Genomic DNA, 11,927 nt, shown 5'->3' with positions numbered 1-11,927 from the left:
TGTTAATGTTCTTATGGTATCATTTGGGGGGTGAGGGGATGGCTCACAACAGAGGAGGAAAAAATACCCTGACGTCTTTGAGATGTTGATCTCATCTTTCCTTTGTGACCTATCAGAATGGACACATCTAGCTAACCGCAGCAAATAGATTAAAATGAATTTCTGAGTCTAAGCAATGAAGCTCCGGCAGAATAACAAACTACTGAGCAATCCTGCGCTGTTGAGTCATGGGGATGGATCCAATGAGAAGGTCCATTCCATTCTTGCCAGTGTTACTATTCAAGAAACCACACTTCTGAAGTTACCTCCGCAGAGTGTGTGCGATGTGAGGATTATAGCGTGATAAGCATCAAATGCTACCTAATTACAGACCTTGGGGAAATGCTGTCATAGTGGAAGATGTGGATAAACTCAACGAATATGTGGTTGGTGGATGTAACACATAGACATGTGCTTTGAGTAGCAATGAAGCATGAGTTCATTCATTGGTAGTGCTTCATTTTCAAGGAGGCAGGGCTCTTGGAGCTCTACAAAAGGAACATCTGTCTCTGAGCTCTTCACTCGTTGACTTGAATCTCCATTGACCTGACAAGTTCTGACTGCTGTGCAAGGTAAGTTCAATTCAACTGCTGGGAAGCTGGATCATTTAGCTGGCATAAAATGTCTTCCAGAACCTCAGTCCTGAAATTTGTGTTATTGGATGGATCCACTAATAATACGTGAAGGATCAGATCCATCAGGCTGTCTGCTTTACTGCTTGATTTTTGATGTGCTCTTTGCTGTGGTCGAGAACCATACATTTCCAGTGGCAACAATTTAAATCTTCTGAAACTGTTCAGATAATTTCTGAATACTGACCTAATACTGGATAGGCAAAGGGATGCGGATGGTGCTGTGGGTTAAACCACAGAGCCTAGGACTTGCCAATCAGAAGGTCGGTGGTTCGAATCCCTGTGACTGGGTGAGCTCCCGTTGCTTGGTCCCTGCTCCTGCCAACCTAGCAATTCAAAAGCACATCAAAGTGCAAGTAGATAAAAAGGTACCGCTCCAGCGGGAAGGTAAACAGCGTTTCCGTGTGCTGCTCTGGTTCGCTAGAAGCGGCTTAGTCATGCTGGCCACATGACCCGGAAGCTGTACGCTGGCTCCCTCGGCCAATAAAGCGAGATGAGCACCGCAACCCCAGAGTCGGCCACAACTGGACCTAACGGTCAGGGGTCCCTTTACCTTTACTGGATAGGCAAATTCAAGGAAGTGTGAAATCCATGGGATCGTTCTGAGGGCTTTGTTCTGGATCTAGTCAGATTTTGAGCTTAAACAAGTAGATTAAAGTTGATACTGGACTTGTCCAGATTGGGTCGAAGTACAGTGGTGCCCCACAAGACGAACGCCTCGCAAGACGGAAAACCCGCTAGACGAAAGGGTTTTCCGTTTTGGAGGCGCTTCGCAAAACGAATTTCCCTATGGGCTTGCTTCGCAAGACAAAAATGTATTGCGAGTTCCTGCGGGGTTTTTTGACCCCCCCCTTTTCCTAAGCCCTAAGCCGCTTATCAGCTGATCCGCTAAAAGCCACTAAACCGCTAATACAGTAGTGCTAATCCGCTAAGCTGTCAATGGGCTTGCTTCGCAAGACGAAAAAAACCGCTATACGAAGAGCCTCACGGAACGGATTAATTTCGTCTTGCGAGGCACAACTGTATCCTGGATTGCTCCATATCCAATTGGGTCCACCCAGAGCAATCTAGAGCTGAAAAGGGGGGAGAGGAGAGAAGGATGGGTAGCATGTAGAGAAAGACACAAGGGTCACCTCTGTGTCCCTCCTTTGTAGAGATGGTTTCTATAGATGACAGTTGACAAACAATCTTACATTTTATGAGAAAAGTTACTGAGCTCACATGCACTGCTTATTTATTTATTCATGTTGGTAAATAATGGGAAAGGGCATTGCATGCCTCTAGACATTAGATGGTTGGTGTGCAACATTATTTGAATGCATCTGAAAGCAAGTAGACATATCTGAAGGCTGCTTAAATAATATGGAACAGACTGAAAGTGTTAAGTTGCCCAGGTTTCAGATTCAGAGGGTGTGTGTGTGTGGGAAATCACATTCAAACTATGGATTTTGATTGTGTATTAAAATCTTAAGTGGTGAGATTTGAGGATACTGAATAAGAATGAATTATACATTCCAATCTGACATTCATCTGAAGAAGCTAAAATATAATATAGACATAAATAACGCTGAACAGAAAAGCACTTGAGGAAAATCATGACTTCCAAGATGCACATTGAACAATGCATATTGAACATACCGTGGTTTGATTACACCAAAGCCTTATTTGTTTCTTTTAGCTTCATTACTTCAAAATGTCCTGTTGTGGAGGCCAGAGTTCCCGCTGTTCTAAGTGTGGCTGCTCCCCCTGCTGCTGCCAAAGCCGTCAAGTCTGTTCCAGATGTGGCTGCTCTCCCTGCTGCTGTCAAAGCCGTCAAGTCTGTTCCAGATGTGGCTGCTCTCCCTGCTGCTGCCACAGGCGTAGCTGCTGTTCCAGATGTGGCCGCTCTCCCTGCTGCTGCCAAAGCCGTCAAGTCTGTTCCAGATGTGGCTGCTCTCCCTGCTGCTGCCACAGGCGTAGCTGCTGTTCCAGATGTGGCCGCTCTCCCTGCTGCTGTCAAAGCCGTCAAGTCTGTTCCAGATGTGGCTGCTCTCCCTGCTGCTGCCACAGGCGCAGCTGCTGTTCCAGATGTGGCTGCTCCCCATGTTGTTGCTCTAGCCGTGGCTATTGCAACCAGTCTCGCTATACTTGCCAGCAGTACAAGTTCTGAGCACTTTAGAAATTGTTACCTGGTCTCTGAATCTGAAGACTGATAGCAATCCTAATACCCAGAAGCGAATGCCAGCTTGCTGTTTGCCAGCTCAAAACCTGAGACATTGAGATCAATGTCAATATATATATATATTTAATGCCTGCTTGTTGCCTTCCTGAGTTAACCTCATTGAGGTTGATGCTTCTAGCTTCATTCCCGCAACCTTCAGGAAACTGGAATTCTTCTCTTCAATCAGTCTCAAAAATCCAGATGAAAGAGTCTTTTTCTTGAAATGGATGATGCTTTCATTTTCCCCATGTGTCTGGGATATGAATGAATAAATCTGAATTCATGGCAATGCCTTGTTCTGTTGATCCGGTCTGTCTTCCTTGTAATCACCATCCATCCATTCACCACCATCATTTATTAAATATGTATACTGCCCTTCATTTAAAGATCACAAGGTAGTTCACAACATAAAAACACAATTTGAAAATGCAAAGTACACAATAAAACAAAGACAAAAGCAAAGCAAAGTGATAACACCCACACCCACACACATTTTAAAAGCCATAGATGGTTAATCAGTCAAAGATCTGGTTAAAGAGATATTGTCATTTATTCAGTTTCAGTGGTTCTCCTCTTTGTTGTCACCCGAGTCTCGCCAACTCAGGAAATGACCAACAGTGCTCCTGCAGATGATTTCAGTGACTGAGCCGAGATATAAGGTTTCAGGTGGTCCCTAAGGCAGCTCAGCTGTTCTTGTTGGCATTCATCTGTCTCGAAAACAATGGAGTGTGCCTCTTGGGCTGAAGTCAAACCATTATTTCAGCAACACATATGTGACCTCTCCAGGGTGCAAGCCTGGGCAGTTTGTATGGATATCCAGAGCTGCCCAGACAAGAAACCTCCCTCATGTGGTCCAAAGCACATCAATATGTTTGGCATCAGCTTAGCTTCAGGAGTTCCCAGAAGGAGCTGTAGAGATTTCCATCCAACCTCTTATGGACTCTGGATTTGCATAGGGTTTACTCTTTAGCCTTTTCTTCTGCAAAAGCAAAACAAAACGACTAGTAGTGATGGGAGTTAGAGTCCAGCAACATCTGGAGGACCACAGGTCCCCTACACATGACAAATGGGGGTGGGTGGGATTTATTGCCTGTTTCAAACATTTCAAAGGTAGTCAGGAAAAGAGTTGTTTGTTCACCAGGTTAAGGCTCAAGGAGTGAAGGTTTTAGCCAGAACAATGAAAAGGCTGGCTGAAAGGCCCCATCTTATTGCTACAATCCAATTCTTTTCACATATAAAGTCACGGGTTCCTAGATTTCACACATAACTTCCAAAGTCATGTTGCGTAAATAATATATTTATCCGCTGCAGTATCACTTGGAGTGCTTTTCTGGTCATCATATACCAGCTCACCTTCTGAGCATGGGCGTAAGATGTGATAAGCATGTGATATTGCATCACAAACACGTCATTGGATCTCAGGCAGAGTGTTTGAGGTAGTACTGATGACAGTAATTGCCTACATGAGCAATTACTGAAATTAGGCTTGGCTTCATGTAACCAAAGTCCATCCATATGTTTGGCATCAGCTTGGCTTCAGGACTTCCCGGAAGGAGCTGTAGAGATTGCCATCCAGCCTCTTATGGACTCACTCTGGATTTGTGTAGGGTTTACCTTTTAGCCTTTTCTTCTGCAAAAGATATCCCAGAAAGCAGTAGAGGATCAGGATCAGAGTTTTCCTTCTCCTACATAAGCTACCTTCCCAGGTTGGTGAGATCCATCTGCCCCCACTTCTTTCTACAACACATGCAGAAACCACCTTCTTGACCCTTGGACCCACTATTTGTCTCATCTGCTCAATCTGCTGGAGCCTGTCTTCACATGCAGGGGAAGCTCCTAACTCACTGAGGGTTTGAGACTCAATGGCTACCCTCACCTGGTTGAGCCGGCCAGTCAAAGCCATGCCTGGGTTGTGGTTGCTGTTACATGCTAAGGAGTTTCTAGGAACCACAGGTGAGAGCTAAGTACAGGGTGGGGACTAAAGTTATGCCCCCTTCCCTAACACTCCATACACCCCAGTTGTTCAGGACTTTGTATTTTAATGTGAGGACCTTGAACCTGGCTCACTGGTAGACGGGCAGCCAGTGAATATGCTTTAGCAATGGTATCACATGTTAGTCAGATGCCTCCATCAACCACATGCTCCCATCAGGCATCAGGCCAGCACATTGTGCACCAGTTCAAGCTTCCAAACCAGGCCAAAAGGGCTGCCCCACATAGAGCTCATTGCAGTAGTCCAGCTTTGAGGTTACAAACACATGGACTAAAGTGGCCGGGCTATAACTGCTTTAAGTTAGTTAGGAGCAAACACCAGCATTCAACTAAATAATTGCATATGTATAATTACTTCAATTTGGGCAATGAAACTTCTACCTTTCTACCCCTGTGTGTGACCTGCACCATCCTCAAATCTGCTCCACGGTTTGGGAAAAACCCCTGAAAATATACATTAAACCCCCAGAAAAAGCAAAATGACTGCTAATGATGGGAGTTAGAGTCCAGCAACATCTGGAGGACCACAGGTCCCCTACACATGACAAATGGGGGTGGCATTTATTGCCTGTTTCAAACATTTCAAAGGCAGTCAGAAAAAGAGTTGTTTTTTCACCAGGTTAAGGCTCAAGGAGCAAAGGTTTTAGCCAGAACAATGAAAACACTGGCTGAAAGGCCACATCGTATTGCTACAATCCGAAATCATGCTGCATAAATACTATACAGTATTTATCTGCCACAATATCACTTGGAGTGTTTTTCTGGTCATAGGTGTTAGATGTTGTAAGCATTAGATATTGCATCACAAGCACATCATCGGATCTCAGCCAGAGTGTTTGAGATAGTACTGATGACAGTATTTGCGTAGATGAGCAATTAATTAAATCAGGCTTGGCTTCATGTAATCAAAGTCCATCCAGTTTATAATATCATGCATTGCGCAAAGAAAGCCAATAAAGTTTTTCTACCTCTTTCATCATACTAGAACTCGTGGACATTCAGTAATGAATGTCGGATGACTTAGGAGAGATTCAAGCATTTCTTCCAACCACACATAGTTAAACTATGGAACTCGTTCCCACAGGATACAGTCATGGCCACCAGCTTGGGTAACTTTAACAGAGGATTTGAAAGAAATGTGGAGGATAAGGCTACTGATGGCTTCTAGGCATGATAGCTATGCTGTGCTCCCACAGAAGGCAGCAGTGCTTCTAAGTGCCAGTTGCTGGAAATTACAGGAGGGGAGAGTCACTTGTGCTAAAATCCTGCTTGTGAGCTTCCTATTGGGGCATCTGGTTGGCCACTGTGAGAACAGGAGGCTGGACCAGATGGGTCATTGTTCTGATCCAACAGCCTCTTCTTATGTGGGGAACCTGTGGACAGATGTTGTTGGACTCCAATTTCCTGCAGCTCCAGCCAACATGACCAAGAAAGATGGGAGTTGGAGTCCAACAGCATTTGAGGATCACATCCCTGCTTATCAGCACAATCGGAGGTCAACACTTTACTGAAGACAGGGCTATTCTAATGTCTTTTGATACTTTTTATTAATTTTTTTGTTTTACAATTTTTTTTTTTTTAAAATAATTTTTATTGAATGATTTTATGTTACAAAAAACATTACAACCATACTAGCACTAAATATAATTGAGAAATAAAAAATTACCTACATCAATATTTAGTTTGTTATTTGTTATTTACCGTCTTATTTCCTCCCAAACATTCCATACAAAAACACACATATGTACAGACACACACACACACACAAAAAAATGATAATAATGAAAGTAAATATTTTCCCCTTTTATCTTACAAAATCTTTTCTTCAACTTTGACTTCCTGTCAAGTTCCTTTGCATATGTTTTATCTTACAATCCGAATGTACACAAAACAATAAACCTTTCTATATAAATTTTCCAATATATTCTGAAAACATAATAAATCCTTAATTGTTGTCCACCTCCTTTTAGTTCCTTTATCACTCAAATGCTAGCACGGAGTCAAAGCTATCATTGTATTTTTTAACATATCTACTATAACCATCCCATTTTCCCACAAATTTTTGCTTTCAGTTCCTTTTGAGTTTGCTAGTCAATTGAGCCGTCTCCACCAAATCCTGTAATTTGATTTGCCTATCTGTTATTTTTGAAGCCTCGTGATCTTTCCATCCCTTGGCCACAAGTATACGAGCCACTGCGGTTGCATACAAGAATACCTCTCTTAGATTTTTTAGAATCTCTTTATCTAAAATACTTAATAGAAATGCCTCCGGTTTTTTAGTAAAAGTTATCCCCATCAACTTTTAAAATTCATCGTATATTCCCCCCCCCCAAAAAAAATCTTAATCTTTTCACAAGTCCACCACATGTGGATCATGTCACTGTTATTTCCTCCACATCGCCAACAAGCATTTGCCAAAATTTTATACATTCTTGATAATCTGTTTTACAGTTTAAAGTACAGTTTACGAACTTACCAGTAATCCGTTCCGGAAGTCCATTCTTAAACCAAAGCCATTCTTAAACTGAGGCACGCTTTCCCTAATGAGGCTTCCCACCACCAGTGTCCTTCCACCGTTCGGCTTCCATTTGTAGACCGAGGTAAAGTTTGCAAACCAGAACACTTCTTCCGGTTTTGAGGAGTTCATATACCAAATAGTTTGTAAACAGGGCTGTTCTTAAACTGAGGTACCACTGTACTCATTTTTACATCCTTAAGATATCAGTGACTTCCCATCTTCTCTTTCCTTGGTTCTTTTTACATATCATAAATCCCTGCATATTTTGGCTCTTCTAATGTTCTTATACTGCCTTTGAACTTGGCAGTTCCATTTAGATCTCACTAATAGATATTGATAGATGTTTGCACCTCCATTAATTTTTCTCCCCCCTTTTTTTTCACCAGCTAGTTCAGTTGCCATTGCCACGTCACCTGGAAGGAAACCCCGTGTCCTAATATGGATTCTGCTCTCCCTTGCATCCTAATTGCTGTTATTCTTTAAGATGACATTTCCCAATGGTCAGATCATGCACTCGTGTTGCAATATGTCCATCTCATCACGCCTACTACCAGCCTTCAGAAGGTGAGATGGCATTTTATGATGCTCCAAATGATGAGGCAGAAGATAGGTTGCTCAGATTCCACATGAATCACTGCTGCATTTCATACGTGGCCCCAGCCTTTTCCAAGTGTTCATCCGATTTGAATGAATGCATATGTGCATGGAATGGACCAGGGGTCCCCAAACTGAAAGCCCGTGGGCCGGATAAGGTCCGAGGGACTACTTTATCTGGCCCGCGGCAACCCCTGCCACCCGCTGCCTCCACCCGCTCTTACCCGTGCTGCGCTGCTCGGAGAAGCACTGGAAATAGCTTGTGCATATGCATAAACATTATTTTCACATGCACAAGTGTTATTTCCAGTGCACATCCGGGTCAGAGGAGGCCCGTGCACATGCGCACAAGCTATTTCTGGTGCTCCTCCAACCCTCGGGGGGGGGGGGAATAGATTGTAATCCCAAAAAAGGGACACACACTTCAGGGTTTGACGTGGTTGTAATCCAAAAGAGTTGCAAACCAAGGTACCACTGTAGTCCACAGGTTTTGTGAACTAATTCAGTGAACTCAACTACGTTGTTTATTCCAAGCACTGTGTCATCCGCAAGAGACTTCAGTTGATGGGCATCATTGAGCAACTCACCTGATGTTATTCTTACATACTTCTCTAAGTGTGTTCCACTTCGATGTCAAAATCATCAGTGTATTAAACCGGGATAGCATTAATCACCCACATTTTTAATTAATGAGAGATATTTAATGAGATATATTGATCAAGCCAAGTATCTTAAACTGGAAGGTGGCAAACCAGAGAGGATATGAGCCTTTCATCAAGAATTAGTGGCTTTTTGGAGCTACTTCACTTCCTCTAGGAAGTGTTTGCTGTGCCATATAAAAGGTCCCTGATCCACAGGCTCTTCACTCATTCATTAGAACTTCTTGAGCACTTCCAAAGTTGGCCAAGGTAAGCTGATTTTGCTTATCTCTTTTGATGCAGGGAAAATATATGTTTGATGGAATTTGGTCGTCCCTTCATACATTCCTTCATTGTCAGTTCTTTTTGCAAATTCTTAAATTCATGTGTCTTCTCTGAGAAAGCAAGTGATTTTTCAGTGTTCATTATTTGTTGTCGAGAGGGAGGCTGTCCCTCAGCTCTGTCTCGGTTCCATTTTGTCCCATACCAGGGCCAAAAATAATCTTGTTGAAAGAATAGGACAGGTATGGGAAACGTGTGTCCTTCCAGGTACTATTAGACTCCCACCATCCCTGAGAGCCAGCAAGTTTCCCTTCCCTGGAATATAGGGGCTGTAGCCAATGCTTTTGCTACTCAGAGTAGACTCAGCCACAGTTACAGACATGCCTAACTTGGGTCCATTTATTTCAGTGGACTGAGTTGGGTGTAACCCTGGGATTTTATTTTTGTTACATTCATATCTCACCTTTCATCCAAGTAGCCCAAGTTGACATACATGATTTTCCCTCTCCCCATTTTATCCACACTGATACAATGTCTAGACCAGCTTCATGTCTGAGTGGGGACAAGAACACTAGTCTCCTAGGTCTTAGTCCAACACTCTACCCACCCCACCCCACTGGCTCTTGGAATTATTATTATTATTATTATTCTATTTTTTATTATTTATACCTCACCCATCTGGCTGGGTTTCCCCAGCCACTTTGGGCAGCTTCCAACAAAGTATTAAAATACAGTGATCTGTTAAACATTAAAAGCTTCCCTAAACAGGGATGCCTTCAGATGTCTTCTATAAGTCTGGTAGTTGTTCTTCTCTTTGACATCTGGTGGGAGGGCATTCCGCAGGGCGGGTGCCACTACCGAGAAGGCCCTCTGCCTGGTTCCATGTAACTTGGAAGAAGAAAGGGTAGCTGCTTTGAAACAGGAACAAACTTTTCTTATCTCTTGGGATAAGCTATATGGGCAGGAATTAAAGATTTCTCTGTGGCTGTTTGAACTTTGAGATGGAGACAAAGGCAACATGCCAAGACATAGAACTAATGGTCAGGGGAAGTGAATGAGTCACTTGGGGATTTAGCGGAGAGTAATAGCATCCTGAAGGGACACGGGTGGCGCTGTGGTCTAAACCACAGAACCTAGGGCTTGCTGATCAGAAGGTCGGCGGTTCGAATCCCCGCGACGGGGTGAGCTCCCGTTGCTCGGTCCCTGCTCCTGCGAACCTAGCAGTTCAAAAGCACGTCAATGTGCAAGTAGATAAACAGGTACCGCTCCGGCTTCTGGTTTGCCAGAAGTGGCTTAGTCCTGCTGGCCACATGACCCGGAAGCTGTATGCTGGCTCCCTCGGCCAATAAAGCAAGATGAGCGCCGCAACCCCAGAGTCGGTCACGACTGGACCTAATGGTCAGGGGTCCCTTTCCCTTTACCTAATAGCACCCTGCTTGCCCTAGTTCAACTCTCTGTAACTCTCCTTCCCAATCTTTCTTTCCAGGTTTACCCTTCTCCTCTCTAAAGATGAGCTGTTGTCGCTGCTGCAGAGGCCGTGGGTGCTGCTGTTGCCAGAGGCCCAGTCCAAGACTGGTCTATTATGTCAGCAGACCCAACCAATGTTCTTGGGTCACCCGGTATTCCTATTCTTCCTGCTGCGCTCCTAGGGCTCAGCTCCCCATCCAGCGGTGTTGCCCCCCAGTGAAGAAATGCTAAAGGAACTCCATCAGCAATCCTGTATGTCTTAGTCTCAGCAGCTGACAGGAGAAGGGCATAATTTGCAGTCCCAGTTTGACTACTTTCTGGCTTATCTGCTGTACCACATTAGATGCCTGAAGCCTTTTCCCCGCCTCCACACTCTAATTGCATTATGTTCTTCCCTTCTCGTGTTATATAATTGCAGGTCATTGTTTTTCTTGGTGTCGTTGTTAGCCTGGCTTACAGTTCTTTAGTGATTCCTTTCTTTGCATGTATTCTACACTTAAAGGCTGAAACTGTCATTCCACAAGAAACTGTAGTTCTTTTGCAAGAGGGCCCTTGCTTTCTTCACCAGAGAAACCTCGGCAACCTCAACAAACTCCACTTCCCAACATTATCCATAGAACCTCATAGCAAAAAACCAGCAGAGGGTTGTAGCATAGCCAAAATGGCACCATACAGTTCCTTGTTGGACTACAACACCCATCATCCTTTAACCATGCTGGATGGGACTAATGAGAGCAACAACTTCTGGTGTGCACCAAATCCAGCCACATCTGATTGGCATTATGCTGGCTACAGACATACTCAGTGTTTCAATCTCCTAATAATAATAATAATAATAATAATAATTTATTATTTGTACCCCGCCCATCTGGCTGGGTTTCCCCAGCCACTCTGGGCGGCTTCCATAAAAACCAGAAATACACTAAAATATCACAGATTAAAAACTTCCCTGAACAGGGCTGCCTTAAGATGTCTTCTGAATGTCAGGTAGTTATTTATCGCTTTGACATCTGATGGGAGGGCGTTCCACAAGGCGGGTGCCACTACCGAGAAGGCCCTCTGCCTGGTTCCCTGTAGCTTTGCTTCTCGTAATGAGGGAACCGCCAGAAGGCCCTCGGCGCTGGACCTCAGCGTCCGGGCAGAACGATGGGGGTGGAGACGCTCCTTCAGGTAGCAGAACGATGGGGGTGGAGACGCTCCTAATGCAGCAACAATAAAACTTCTGAAATTATGTATGTTCCATTTGTCTTCTGTTTTATTTCCCCTGAATCTCTTGTTTCCATCGCAGTTCCTAGATGCTACAATGCACATAGTCTCTTGGGCTTGGCCATAGGCCTTCTGGAAGTTTCCTTTGGCTATGTCAGGACTGTCCCTGCCATTAGGCAGTGAGGAAGCTGCCTCAGACAACAGAGGGTGAAGGTGTGTGAGGTGGGCAGACATCCCACCTGACATTTGTCAGCTTCTGCAGGTAGAATTGGGTGGATGGGTGGCTACTTCTCTTATCTTATGGAATTCCATCTCCAAGTGCACATTGTTATACTCTAGAGCAGGGGTCCCCAAACTAA

At 44.1% G+C, this 11,927-nt stretch overlaps 2 long non-coding RNA genes across 2 annotated transcripts; both read left to right on the top strand.

The window, feature by feature from the left end:
- The first annotated feature begins 232 nt into the window (after positions 1–232).
- Positions 233–3,160, top strand: LOC309330599. Its single transcript, XR_014151503.1, has 2 exons — positions 233–611; positions 2,350–3,160. It is a non-coding gene; the product is annotated as an uncharacterized lncRNA (long non-coding RNA).
- A 5,446-nt stretch (positions 3,161–8,606) lies between these two features.
- Positions 8,607–10,732, top strand: LOC309330226. The gene is made up of 2 exons (XR_014151393.1): positions 8,607–8,883; positions 10,382–10,732. It is a non-coding gene; the product is annotated as an uncharacterized lncRNA (long non-coding RNA).
- The last annotated feature ends 1,195 nt before the right edge of the window (positions 10,733–11,927 follow it).

The sequence above is a fragment of the Podarcis erhardii genome (assembly GCF_964252035.2).
Source record: "Podarcis erhardii genome assembly, chromosome: 15".
NCBI classification, from domain to species: domain Eukaryota; kingdom Metazoa; phylum Chordata; class Lepidosauria; order Squamata; family Lacertidae; genus Podarcis; species Podarcis erhardii.
This window is presented reverse-complemented; position numbering and strand designations above follow the sequence as displayed.